Source organism: Vicugna pacos, chromosome 11 (genome assembly GCF_048564905.1).
Source record: "Vicugna pacos chromosome 11, VicPac4, whole genome shotgun sequence".
In the NCBI taxonomy this organism is placed as follows: Eukaryota; Metazoa; Chordata; class Mammalia; order Artiodactyla; family Camelidae; genus Vicugna; species Vicugna pacos.
Window position 1 is genome coordinate 1,161,005 of NC_132997.1, and position 12,235 is coordinate 1,173,239.

The 12,235-nt window shown below is 46.8% G+C and overlaps 1 protein-coding gene across 1 annotated transcript in view; it reads left to right on the top strand.

Annotated features, from left to right (window-relative positions):
* Positions 1-12,235, top strand: part of LOC140699560 (uncharacterized) — a 91,516-nt gene that overhangs the window by 66,208 nt on the left and 13,073 nt on the right. The window contains exon 14 of the mRNA XM_072972212.1: positions 715-819. The gene's annotated coding sequence lies outside the window, so the exon portion shown is untranslated. The remainder of the gene's footprint in view (positions 1-714; positions 820-12,235) is intronic.

The window sequence follows — 12,235 nt, forward strand, 5'->3', positions numbered from 1 at the left end:
GCTAGGTGCTTGGAAATAGAAAATAAGAAATGACCTTTCTCTGCAGAGGCAGGAAGCCTAGACCAAAAGCTGGGTAATGTGATCGAGCTACAGTAGCCATATGCAGACTCTGAGGACAAACTGTACCCTTGGATTTGCTTTGGCTTCCCTTGTCTTCTGGCTGGTACACACCAGGTCACCGCAACCCAGATGGGCCTGTAGAACACAGCAGAGAATGTACCTCGATCTCCTCTCCCCTCTCGGCAGGGCCTGCAAAATGAGCATCCCTGACTACGTGCAGTGTGCTGAGGACCACCAGACTCGTCCCGTTGTGGTCCAATCCATAGAGATCATCTCAGAGGAGAATTTCTTTTGCATCTATCAGCTACTCACCTCAGTTAGCCATATCAGCCCTTCTGGCTCCCAGTGGACACTCTGTATCCACTACAGGCACCGCTATTTGCCCGAGAATCGGTGGAGCGTCTTCCAGAAACACCCCAAGGTCGTGGGCCTTGTCACCATTACCGAATGTCTCTCTGCCAAGGCCTTCGAGAAGCTCCACATGCAGAGGAGCTGTATGGCACATCGCTTAATTACTCTCAGCTTTTTGTCTTTGTGCAGCATGGGGAGGTAGCCGAGCAGCCGCGCACCGACGTTGCCTTCAAATTTAGAGGACTGCAGGGTGGTGGAGAAGAGGATCGAGGACTTCACTGAGTCGCTCTTCATCTTGCTCAGGTCCAAGTGGCTGGACGGTGGCCCCACGAATTCTGGGGACAAGATCCCCCTCCCCTGCATCCCGTTTGAGAAGGAGGACTTCATGGGACTGGACACAGACAGCAGGTAAATTTACCTGGAAGCCAGTCCACTTTGGCTGTGTGCTGGATTGCTTCCCTACATCCAGAAAGGGATCAGCAAGGAAGAAGTTAATCTTGTAGCCAAGGGGGGAGGGAGGTGCAGCCCGCCGGTTTCCAGACATTTCAAAGTGAATCCGCCTTTATTTCAGAGAGATCCTTTTAGGGTTAGTGTGGACACTTACTCCCGCTTTACAGCCAGGAACATGGTGGGACCCCTGGAGTTGCTGTCCAACAAAGTAGCCAAAGCCACTGATGCTAGGAGCACTGGGGAGGAGGCTGGACTCAGCTGAGATGTGCTGTAGGTCAAATGCACATCAGACGCTGAGGCTTGTCTAGTAAAAGTACATAAACTATCTCTTTACTTCCTATATTGATTACATGTCAAAATAATAGTATTTTACATACAGTAGATTAAGTAAGATCTGTTCTTAAAATCACATTCTAGTATTTGTTTTTTGTTTGTTGGTTTGTTTCTTTGTTTCAAATTTTAAACGTGGCAACTGGGAAACTTTCTTTACATGGCTCTCATTTCATTTCTGTTGGGCAGCCTGTCCTGGTACATGCTCATCCCTTTGCTTATAGATGAGATGCTGAGCCCCGAGAGGCAGAACGAGGCGCTGGTTGAGCTGCGGCTGGAGCCGCTGTCACCTGCCTCCCAGGCCCAGCACCTTTTCAACTCAGGCCGTCTCTTCCTGCCCGACAGCCACCATGCCAAGTTAGGACATCAGAAACACCGCCAGGGACTTCCGAATGAACTCCTTATGCAGGGAAAGGCGTATCACGGTGTATGGGACAGAGCAGGGAAATGTTCATTCCCACTTTGTCCCTGTGATTAAGTCAATGGCCCCACTTTGCGTCGGAAGTACAGATGAGCTCTTCTGGGCTGCCTACCCCCCACCTTCTGCTCTGTTTCCCCGTATATCTATCGTGTGGTCCCTCGGGCTCAAGAGGGTGAGATGCCTTTGCCGAGACGTGGAAACCTTTGCTGGCGTGAGTGAGGGAAGCTGTGTCCCCCCGGCCTACGGCCTCGGTCCTTGAGTCTGGAGAGGGCTCATGGTGGTCCCACAGGTGGCGGTCAGAAGACCTGGCATGTGCTACCGGGCCCACTTTGGAGGTGGTGCTCTGTGATCCTTGAACTTACCTAAGATCAGATCCTACTTTCTGGTTGTTTGTAAGTTGGAGGAGAAGATGCTAGAGAATTAATAAAAAGAATGTCTAGACCAGCCCTGTGAGTGAGAAGCACAGGGGACACTAGTCCCACCTGCGAGAGCCCACCTAGCAGGCTCTGGATGAATTTTCTGTTCCTCCCCGGAAATACATCTATGGCTTAAGGAAGAGGAGAGGCATGTCGTGGCCATGATCTGTACTTGTCCTCACAGGGCCCTGTGATCTACATGCCCTCACTCCCCATCTGCTTCTTGGAGATGAGTTGACATGTTTAGGAGCCTGGGCACTGCTGAGGGCATAGCTCCCAGCACCGTGCTACACAGAGTCTGGCTCTGTTCACCTCACCTGTCAACTCCTGCTGAGGCCCCAGACATTAGTCAAGGTAGGTGCATCAGCGAAAACTAAGCAGGGACCACCTTCTCCCCCTGGACAGACTGGTGAGTGAGCAGTGGAAGCCTGGAGCCCTGCCCCAGCCCCCAAGCCAGTGCCACTTCTTTTGTCATAGGAGGCACTGGTAACATTTTTGCTCAACAAATGCTTGTCTCTGAGTCTGCAGACCCACCAGAGAATGCCAGCTTGTTTTTGCCTTTTGAAGTCTGCCCTTGGGACTTGGCGGAGTAGCCGGATGTGTACTTAACCCACAGTGGTTCAGCGCATTAAACCTGCCTCCTTGTGGGTCTGTCTATTGTGGTACCATAAGGGCTCAGCCAGCATCTGAAAGTCATTGAGATAACGCGGCCAGTGAGCTAGGGTCAAGCACATTCTCCTCCAGTCACTTTTACTCCATTGTTTCTTTTAATATTCCACAGTCATTAATTTTTTAAACAATGCTTTGGTGCAGGAGCAGAGCCTCATTCTCTCCTGCTACTCTTGGTGGAAGTGAGTAAAACGGTCCAGACTGAAATGCGACAAGAATTTGTAGCTCAAAACCTACCTAGACGCTTGTAGGTCGAATTTTGGTTAGGGGAGCTGAACACGTTGTGGTCCCCCGGCAGCGCCGCTCCCCTCAGGCCCCTGCTTTCCCTTGAGCAGGAGGTGAGGTTGGGCCTCACCATCCCCGTGTCCCTGGCCTCACACACTCACATAAATTCTTGTACATGCAGTCAAAATCATTTTTGTTCTTTTGTGATTCTAATTTTCTCTTGTTCCTCTTTTCCTTTTTCTTTACTCCTTTTTCACTTGTACTGCCCAGTGAGCATGTTGTTGCTTCTGAAAATGTGGGCTGTGCACACCCTGCATTGGAAATAGCCAGATTGCCCTCCGTACAGTCTCCATTGCTTTAAAAAGCAACAACTTAACAGCTGTTTTGATCCATCTATTATCTTAGTCATTTTTTATTTTCTAATTTTTTGGAATATTTGCTTTGTTAGCTCATCACCCACTGGTGTTTGATACCTGTTGAAATCCTTGCTTTTGAGGAACATGTTTGGTCCTCCTTTTATTTGGTGACAAATGCGCCCTTATTAAATTTGTTTGATTGTTTTGAAGAAGTAAGATGCGAATTGATTTAGTCGGCTGCTCAGGGATTCTTTTCATGGAGTATTTAAACTTGTAAGGTCAAACTCTGCAGCATTTTGCTCGATTCCTGCTTTTACACAAACGTGCTCGGCACGCGGTTCCTGGCTGTCGCTGTGTGACGTGCGTGACGGCGCTTCCTGGCCGGCGGTCACTGGTGAGGAAGTGGCCGCCACGGAGGTGACAGCTGCAGGGGACGCTGTTGGAGGAAGCGGTCACCGTTTGGTTCTTTAATTTTTTTTTTTGCATTCAACTTCCCCGTGCCATTTACTTTACTTTGCCTTCATAAAGGGGCAGAATTGGGTCTAAAATCCATGACACTATTTGTTCCCTTTACGAGGCTGGTTTTTCTGGGTATCAGGACAACATGACCTTCTCCTAAGTAGCTGGCTCACCTGGATCTGTTGGACACAGGGACAGCTAAAAGGGCCGTAGCTTCCTCTCTGCTCCAGCCAGTGGGCATTCAGAGCTGGGTCTGTGGTTTGCCTCAGCAGCCGTGCAGACCTCCCTGCCCCGGCCTTTACTTTTAACCCATGTTGGCAGTAAAGAGTTGAATCCGTTTCTGTTGCAGCTGACATCCACCACTGACAGCCGTGTCGTTAGTTTGTGGTAGTCAGTCTCCAACACCCCAGACAACCGTGAAGGAAGATGATTTGGCCGACCTAGGACCCTGGATTCTCACCCTCACCATGGTTCATCTCACCCGGTGGAAGGGTTTGGCCACCACCATCATGCTGACCATGAGGCCTTGTTTCTCCTTTCATGCTCTGGTCCAAATGTGGACACTTCATTTTTCACTGAATTTGTCTCGCTTGAGACAGGCCAGAATATCTGAATGAGTCCATCACATTCTGGGTGGGGAACAGAACAGAAGTAAGTGTCGCAAGTAGATGGAGTCTAGGCTGTGCGGGTTGGCAAATGCAGGCTGGGATCTGTGATGGCTGGGCTGTACACTGGACACAGGCCTTTCCCGTGGCTCCCGAGAGCCCATGAGTTGAAGTGATAACAGCCTTGCGTGGGTTCCCCCATCCTCATCTGCTCATTGGCAAGTGTGTCTGCTAATTAGGAGCTCCCCCAGACCTCGGGCCCTTCAAAGCTCAGACCATAGGAGAACCTTGAGTCCCTTCTCCTGGACATCCTGTGTGAGAATCCACTGCCTTCTGAGGTGAACAGCAGCAGGAGATGCCTCCCCCTCCAGGGAGCACCCTACGGAGGACTGTTAGTGCACCATGCTGTGAGCTTGTGTGTTTCCGGCCATGGTCCCTACAGAACTACAGTTGAGATGGGCTTATTGATGGAAATAACAGGACTGATTCCAGGGCAGGGCCTGGGGGAGGGAACAGTGGAAATTGAATGTGACCTCAGACACCTCGGTGGGTGCTGGGGCTGTTACTAAAATGGGGAGTCTGGGAGATACCTGCCAGGAATGGAATTCTAGAGTAAATGGTGGACATGAGGCATTTTTAAGATGCCATTTTTCATCCAAGTTAGGACTTCAAAGAGGCACTCGGCTCTATGAGACTGGGGCTCAGGTGAAGGAGCTGGACTAGAGATACACGTTGGGAGTCGTCATTCTTAGCTGGTGTTCACAGCCTTGCATGTGAATTAGATCATCTCGAGAGCTGCAGACTGAGGCTGAGGGGGGCAGGGCTGTGTCTTGGTTGGAGGAAAGCCCAGACCATACAGCTTTCGTGTGTCAGTCAGTGGCGTTTGCCATTTTCAAAGCAATGCCAGTTATCCTTAAGGGGCCAGGGGCTGGGCAGGGCCAGCCAGGAAGAAATCTGAAGGGAGGGTCGTGGCCACGTGTGCATCTTGGGAAGGTGCAGAGTCTGCAGGGTACGGGAGTGTAGACTCCTCAGATGCTAGAGTTGCAGTGAGGAGTGGGGAGAAGTTAGTCACAATCACCTGTGAGGGAGGGAGGGAGGTCTAGGGAGCCCCACCTTACCGGACTCGCTTTCCCATGAACAGAAGGCAGTCAGACAGAGGATCTGAGGTGAGAAGGGATGGGCACTGTGAGGGGAGCCAACCTGGAGAATGGTGCTTGCAAAATTCTGGAATAGTCTCCCTGAAAAATAGAGTTAAAAATACCCAGACTCTTAAGAACATTGTTAGTGACTTGGGAGGAGGCAGTTGTTTTTCTGGCCTCCTAAGGGTAAGGCATGTATCCAGGGATACACAGAAGATACGGGCAATCTGTTCCGGGGGCTTGATCGTTACCGGGGGAACAGTGCAAGTTTAAAGGGGGAAAAGGGCAGCGGAGGGAAACTAGCCAGGCCCCGTGTCAGGTACCAGTCGGCCGCCCTACTTGCGTGTTGCATTCACATCCATGCCTCCCAGGTGGGCGCTGACAGCCCCCTTTTGGGGATTGGGAAGCCTTCTCAGAGGGGTTAAAGAATTGGTCCATTTAGTGACTAGTAAATGCTGTAGCAGGATTCAAGCAGGGCCTTGTCAGAATTCAAGGGCATGTTCTCTCTACTGTTTCCAGTACTTCCCTGTTATACCTGGAATGGTGAAGTGGGTCAGATTTGGAGCCTTTCAGAAAAAGTATGATTTAAGCGCCTCTGGACTGTTTCACAAAGCTCAGCATTCTTTGATGGTTCTGAAGCACGCAGTGATTTTCGCCCCAGAGAGGTAACGTCTAACTCCTTTGATGATGACGTGGTTGCAAATGGTGTACAGGTGCAAAACCAGACTTTGCAGCTTCTGAAGGGAAACTCTCCAGTTCTCCCTTGGTCGGCTTTCTTCCACGGGATGTAACTGTGCTGCAGCATAGGCCTGAGCTTTCCATATGGAGTGAGAGTTTAATATCCGATGTTAGCATAAAACGGTCAGATGAAGAAAATCGACGTTGACAATTTATTTTTGGGTTTAATTAGTCAAAATATACTATCAGTTAATGGCCCATATAGCAAATGAAATTGAGTACAGGACATTGCATTTCTTACTTTCTATTTAGAGTTCTCTTACAGAATAATGTTGCCTGCTTTGGAACATCAGCTCCACCACTCACGGCACCTATCAGTGTGTTGGTGTGATTGCATTTACAGAGTGAATGTAATCTGGGCTTCCTCAGCCCCAAACACTTCAGTGCAGAATCACGGGCTGTAGCCGTCTGTTAGTCACGCAAATACTTCTAAAATTATATGATTCCAGAAAAGAAAGAAGAGAGAGAGAGAGATTGCCTTTATCAAATTTCCTTTCAGTTCTAACTGAAAACTGTTGTTGAGCAGCTCTGGTTTCCTTTGGATAAGAGTATATACATTTCTTTGCATGTAACCTGGGTTTTGGGCTAGAACACCAAGTTCTTGCTGTCCACAAGCCACAAAAATAGTAGCCAAATTGCACACGTGTGAAATAGTTTATACTTATTTCTGAGAAAGTATCCTTGAATTTGGGACTTGGACTGTGATTTCTGCTTTTTGCTTCCCCCACCTGTCTTGTAATCTCTCACTCCTTCCCACGTGGTTCCCAAGTGTTCGTGGTCTCAAAGGAGCGGGCAAACACCCAGTTGGTCACCATGTACTGCTGCTATAGATAGAGCCCAGTCAAGACCTAAAGGACATTATCAGAGAGGACTTCCTGGAATAAATGGGCTGTACATTCAGTTGTGAGGACAGAGTAAGAGTCAGCCAAGAGAAGGAGTCAAGAATGTGGCTCAGGTCGCACGTGCAGCCCGGGCAGAGGCCTGGAGGCTTTTGGCGTGGGGACCAGGGGAGAGTGCCCTGTGCGGTCCAGGGTGGAGGGAGTCCCTGCTGGGGAGGACACTGGAGAGAGTCCGGGGTGTAGGGCTTTGGAAGAAGTTGAGTTTTACTAGAACTGACACAGTAGGCAGTGAAGGGTGTCAACAGAAGTGACCCTCAGGAAAGGTACTTCTGGTTTTGCTTCTGATATACTACAGACAAAAGGGTCGGGACAGGCGAGAGCAGGTATGTCTGTCCCTTTGAGATCCAACCCGTCATTCATTTATTCATAACACGTGCACTTCAGTGAGTCTAGGGGAGAGAGAGTGTAGCCACATAAATAAGCAAAATATATTTGCTTCTTGAGAGCTTAGCATTGTCAGAAGTTGACTTAGCCTAGAATGTTCTAGGAAGAGAGGAACAAATTGTGGAGGTTGGAGGGAGGGAAGGCTTCCTTGGGAAACAGTCAAAATGAACCTGGAGGCAAGTGGGAAGTAGGAGCAGGTCAGGGGGCTCCTGAGGTCACTGGGGACCTATGTACTGAGATGAGGCTGGGCGAGCAGGGTCTGGGGTGGGGCTAGAACTCTACCAGGGAGCCTCTGAATTGTTTGAAGTGGGGTTGATGTAATCAAATTTGTGCTTTGGGAAGGCTGTCGTGGCTTTGTGTGTGTGTGTAGCGGGAAAGAGGTGGAGGGTGCCACCAACTGGGGGATCATTTGAAGACCATTCACAGGCTGGGATATGGGCTTCGGGGCTACTTGGGGACGGCAGGGGCAGTGTGGATGCCGGCTTTCCTTATGGGGGACTTGTTAGCGGGGCTGCCCTAGAGGCACCTTGTTGCTGGAAGAAAACTGATGGAGGCTGCCAGGTGGACATTCCTCTTCTCTCCTTCCCTGCCTAGTGTGATGATCTTAGCTCAGCCAACATTTGGAACAAAAGAGCTAATCTCCAGGGTTGCCCAGGCCTTTGTAGAGCTCCTTCGAGTGAGATCTGATAGGATTTAGGTTTGTGTTCAGATCTGGATGTTCACTTAGTTAGAAACATCCTGTCATTTCGATTTCCATAGGGGTTTTTATTCCTGATAAAGATTGCTTTCTTGGTGAGAGGAAAATTATTACAGCTGTTGTCTTTTTCAAAAAAAATCATATGTTTTAAGAGCTTTAATATTCAAAAGAATAGGAATATATAAAATATTTAAGGAAGTCTTTGGTGTAGTTTATTTGCTTTCTGAGCTAATGTGGAGTTAGAGCCTTTGCATTACTTAATAGCACATCCTTGTCAGTATTTAAAGAGCTGTTAGTGAGCACCCCAGGCCCCACCTCTCAAAGAATCGTTAAAGTTTGGTCTGAAATAGTGAGGTCATAAACGTCTTGTTTTCAGAAATCAAAAGGTTTTAAATACGCACCATAGCTCCATTTATAAAATAATAATAAGTTCAAAATTAAGAAAATGGAGGATAATTGATTTTTTTTAAAGCCTAAACATAAAATTTCTTGTGCTAATGTTGCAACTGGAAATTTTGAAAAGAAAAATCCTACTGCAATATCATCTACGTGGTATATATATATGAGTTTCACGTTTGAAAAGTAACTGCGCAGTGGTTTTCAAAGTCAGGAGCATTCCAGCTCAGATACTGGCAGTGATGGTTGCTGGTTTTCAATGGAAGAGCCTAAATTTGCCTTCTTAGCTTTTTTTTTTTTTTGTACTGAGAAGGTTGAGTAGTGCTTTGCCAGGATGATTTTCGGGCAATTTGAGGGCAGATGTCGTGTTCCAGCAGTGAGATATTTCCATGCATTTTATTTTCTGGACATCACCAGGGCACATGTGGGGTTTGTGCCTGCAGGCTGGAATGCTGCAGGACTCCCTAATCCATCACCATTATGTCCTGGTGCTGCTCCGGTCAGTGAATGATTTTCTGTGACTTGGAGGTAATGTGGTCTGATGGTGATGATCAGACGTGCAGTTAAATGCTATTAATTGAAATAAGAGTAACCTAGAAACATTGCTCTAACAATACAGGATGAGGGAGGAGGATTGGCTGAGCTGCTTGCAGTGGGGTGTCTTCTCAGGTGACTCCCTCACCGTGATTCCTGCCAATATCCGCCCCAGCCCTGCACGGTAGTCCTGCCGAAGCAAGCAAGCACTTTGCTCAGAAACGCACTGAATTTCCTTGTGCCTCTGTTTGTTGGCTTTTTTTTGAAAGCACATTTTGCCCTTTGCTTAAATGCCATCCATGCTAGTCATCCCTTACACTCATTCTTCTGGACCTCGTCCATACATAGCTGCTGAATGGATGAACAGAATGTAGTATCTCCATGTAGTGGAACATTATTCACACGTAAGAGTGAATAAAAAAGAAAAAAAAAAGAGGAAAATGAAAAATGCCACCTGTTTTGGGAAGTCCACCCTGACTGTTCAACCCACACTTTTCCCTTTGAAACCCAATCACTTATGCTCCACTCTACTCTTTTTGATAGTACTTACCACCTTCTAATAATCTTTAACGTTTCCAAAAAAAATAAATAAATAAAGAGATGCTGATGCCACTTCAAAATATACAAGCCTTGCTAACAGCATGTTAATTGAAAGGAAGCAGACACAAACGGCCACATATTGTTGATTTCAGTGATCTGAAAAGCCCAGAAAAGGCACATGCAGAGGCAGAGAGCAGGTGATGGTTGGAAGGATCTGGGTGGAGGGGGATTGCGGGGTGAATGCTAGTGATAGGGGGATTCTTTTGGGCTGATGAAGTGTTCTGGAAATAGAAGGTGTTGAGGGCTGCACAACCGTGATTGTGCAGAAGACTGCTGAGCGCTGTGTCTGGGAGTGCCTGTTGTTGGGGCATCTTTATTTTGTTCACATCCTGCAATGTGAAGGGCCATCTTCTGCTGTGGTCATTCTACTCCTGTGAGTGGTGAGGGTCAGAGACTTTGTAGAGTCCTGTTTCTTTTCTCCCTCTGGCTGAGTGTAGGCAAAAAATTTAAGCCTGAGAAAGTGCTCCATCTGCAGAAAAGTCTTTCAGTTTTGCCTGGTGTAAAAATCTTGAGAGCTTTTAACCGTTGAGGCTAGTCTGTGGGGGTAAATAGCCTATGAAGCCTGGGTGAGCCCGGGAAGAGCCGCGCTTCCCTCCCAGACACGGGTGGGGATTTCACCCCCTTTCAGGCAGTGAAGGGCCCAGACCCGTGGGCAGACTTGACAATCGTGAATATTTACGTGTATCCGCTGCTTCATCTTGGATATTAATTTCAAGCTGAGTCAGTTTGTGGCGGCAGCCTCATCCTACAGCAGGAATTTTTAGTATCTGCTCTTTGAGGTGAAGACCTGACAGACTTGATTATTTAACAGTCTGCTTTGAATTGATATCTCAGATTCCTTTGTCAAAAGCAAAACAGCAGAAATACAGACGTCCTTTAATTCCAATGTGGCCTGGAACGGGTTTAGTGTCTGTGCCTCAGTGGCCTTATTTGCGGGTGGGGAAGATGATAACAGTGCTTCCCTCAGAGGAGCTGGTGAGGGGAGAGTGAGAAGCACAAATGGAGGACTTACACGAGATGCTCATAAATGACCGAATTTAGTGCTCTCCGCCTGGTGAGGCCTTAGGGGCAGAGATGTCAGAACAGAGCAGTCCTAGCCGGAGCTCGATACGTGATGGTAGCTGTTATGATCAGTATCACCACTGTGGGTTATCAGGTAGTTTTAAGACTTGGTAATATGATTTCATGAATAATGTTAAAAGACTAGACATCTCAGATCCAGTTTACATAGTCCTGAAGATTTCTTCTGAGAATTGGATGGTTTCTTCCCCATCTTAAATCTGAGATGAGTCTCTAAAAATTTCCGTATTCCTCCATCCTTTTGTTTTAATTCTCTATTTCTTAAAAAACAAAGTTTTTAGATGGAGTTACTGGGGAATGAACTGAGGGCCTCATGCATGCTAAGCACATACACTCCAAATGAGGTATAATCTCTTCCCTGATTTTTTTTAAAATTTACATCTTAATTTTCAGAGGTTAGAGGCCTCTAATTATTTTTCTGGAGACTTGTCCATGAACCTGTAAGTCTACAATTAATGGACAAAATTTGGTTTATTAAAAAAAATCTATAGAATATTCTGCAGTCCATCCAAAAGGAAATGCTCATGGACTTAGAATGTTTCTCCTTTAAGGTGATTTCTCCTGTTTGGTCGAGCTTAATTTGTTAACAGCCATCCTCATCATCATAATGACCAAACTCGCTGTGAGTGGACGCCTAACTGAGGCTAAAATGCTTTGCTCATGTTTTACTTCATAGCAAGTGTTTGATTGTAGGTATCAGTGTCTCCTTTTTTGTAGCTGAGGGATTGAGAGATGGGTCAGCTTCCCCCAAATCACACGCAGCTGGTGGTGGCTAGCTCGATGCTGGAATCCAGGCTGCACAGGATGAATTCTCAATTGCTCCTCTAATCAGCTTCCCGTTGAGTGTTTTCCCGAACTCCTGTGAGCCCATAAATGACCGATTTTAGCTATCTCAGCCTGATGAGGTCTTCAAAGGAGAGACACCAGTGAGAATGAGAGGCAGAGTGGCATAAATTAAAATTGTACATTTTCACAAATGTTTTATTCTCAGGTAATGACTTTAAAGGTAATATTTTTTTAATTTAGTGCTTTGTGAGAACTAAAAACAAAACATTTAAAATAATTATTGTGCAAGAGAGAAGTGGTCTTTGAAAGTCCAACTGTTGCTAATGATGTTACTTGTTTTTTCTAGTGGTGCTTATTTACTGAAAAATTTCCAAACACTGAATTTGTTTTATGTAGTCTTAGTATGAAAGAAAACTTTGTCAGTGAGTATTGTAAGTAAAATCCTTACTCTTTTCTTTCCTGATGATGAATATCTTAGTTGTTTACATGGCTTAAGTATATTTCGTCATTTGTGAAATTTGAGTAATATGGTTTACCTTGTCTGACTGTGAGAGCTGGACGCCTTGTATACAAAGCACCGTAGAGGTGCTTAATAAAAATGTGCTGTCACAGTGACTGATAGTTTAGAAGTATCAACTCT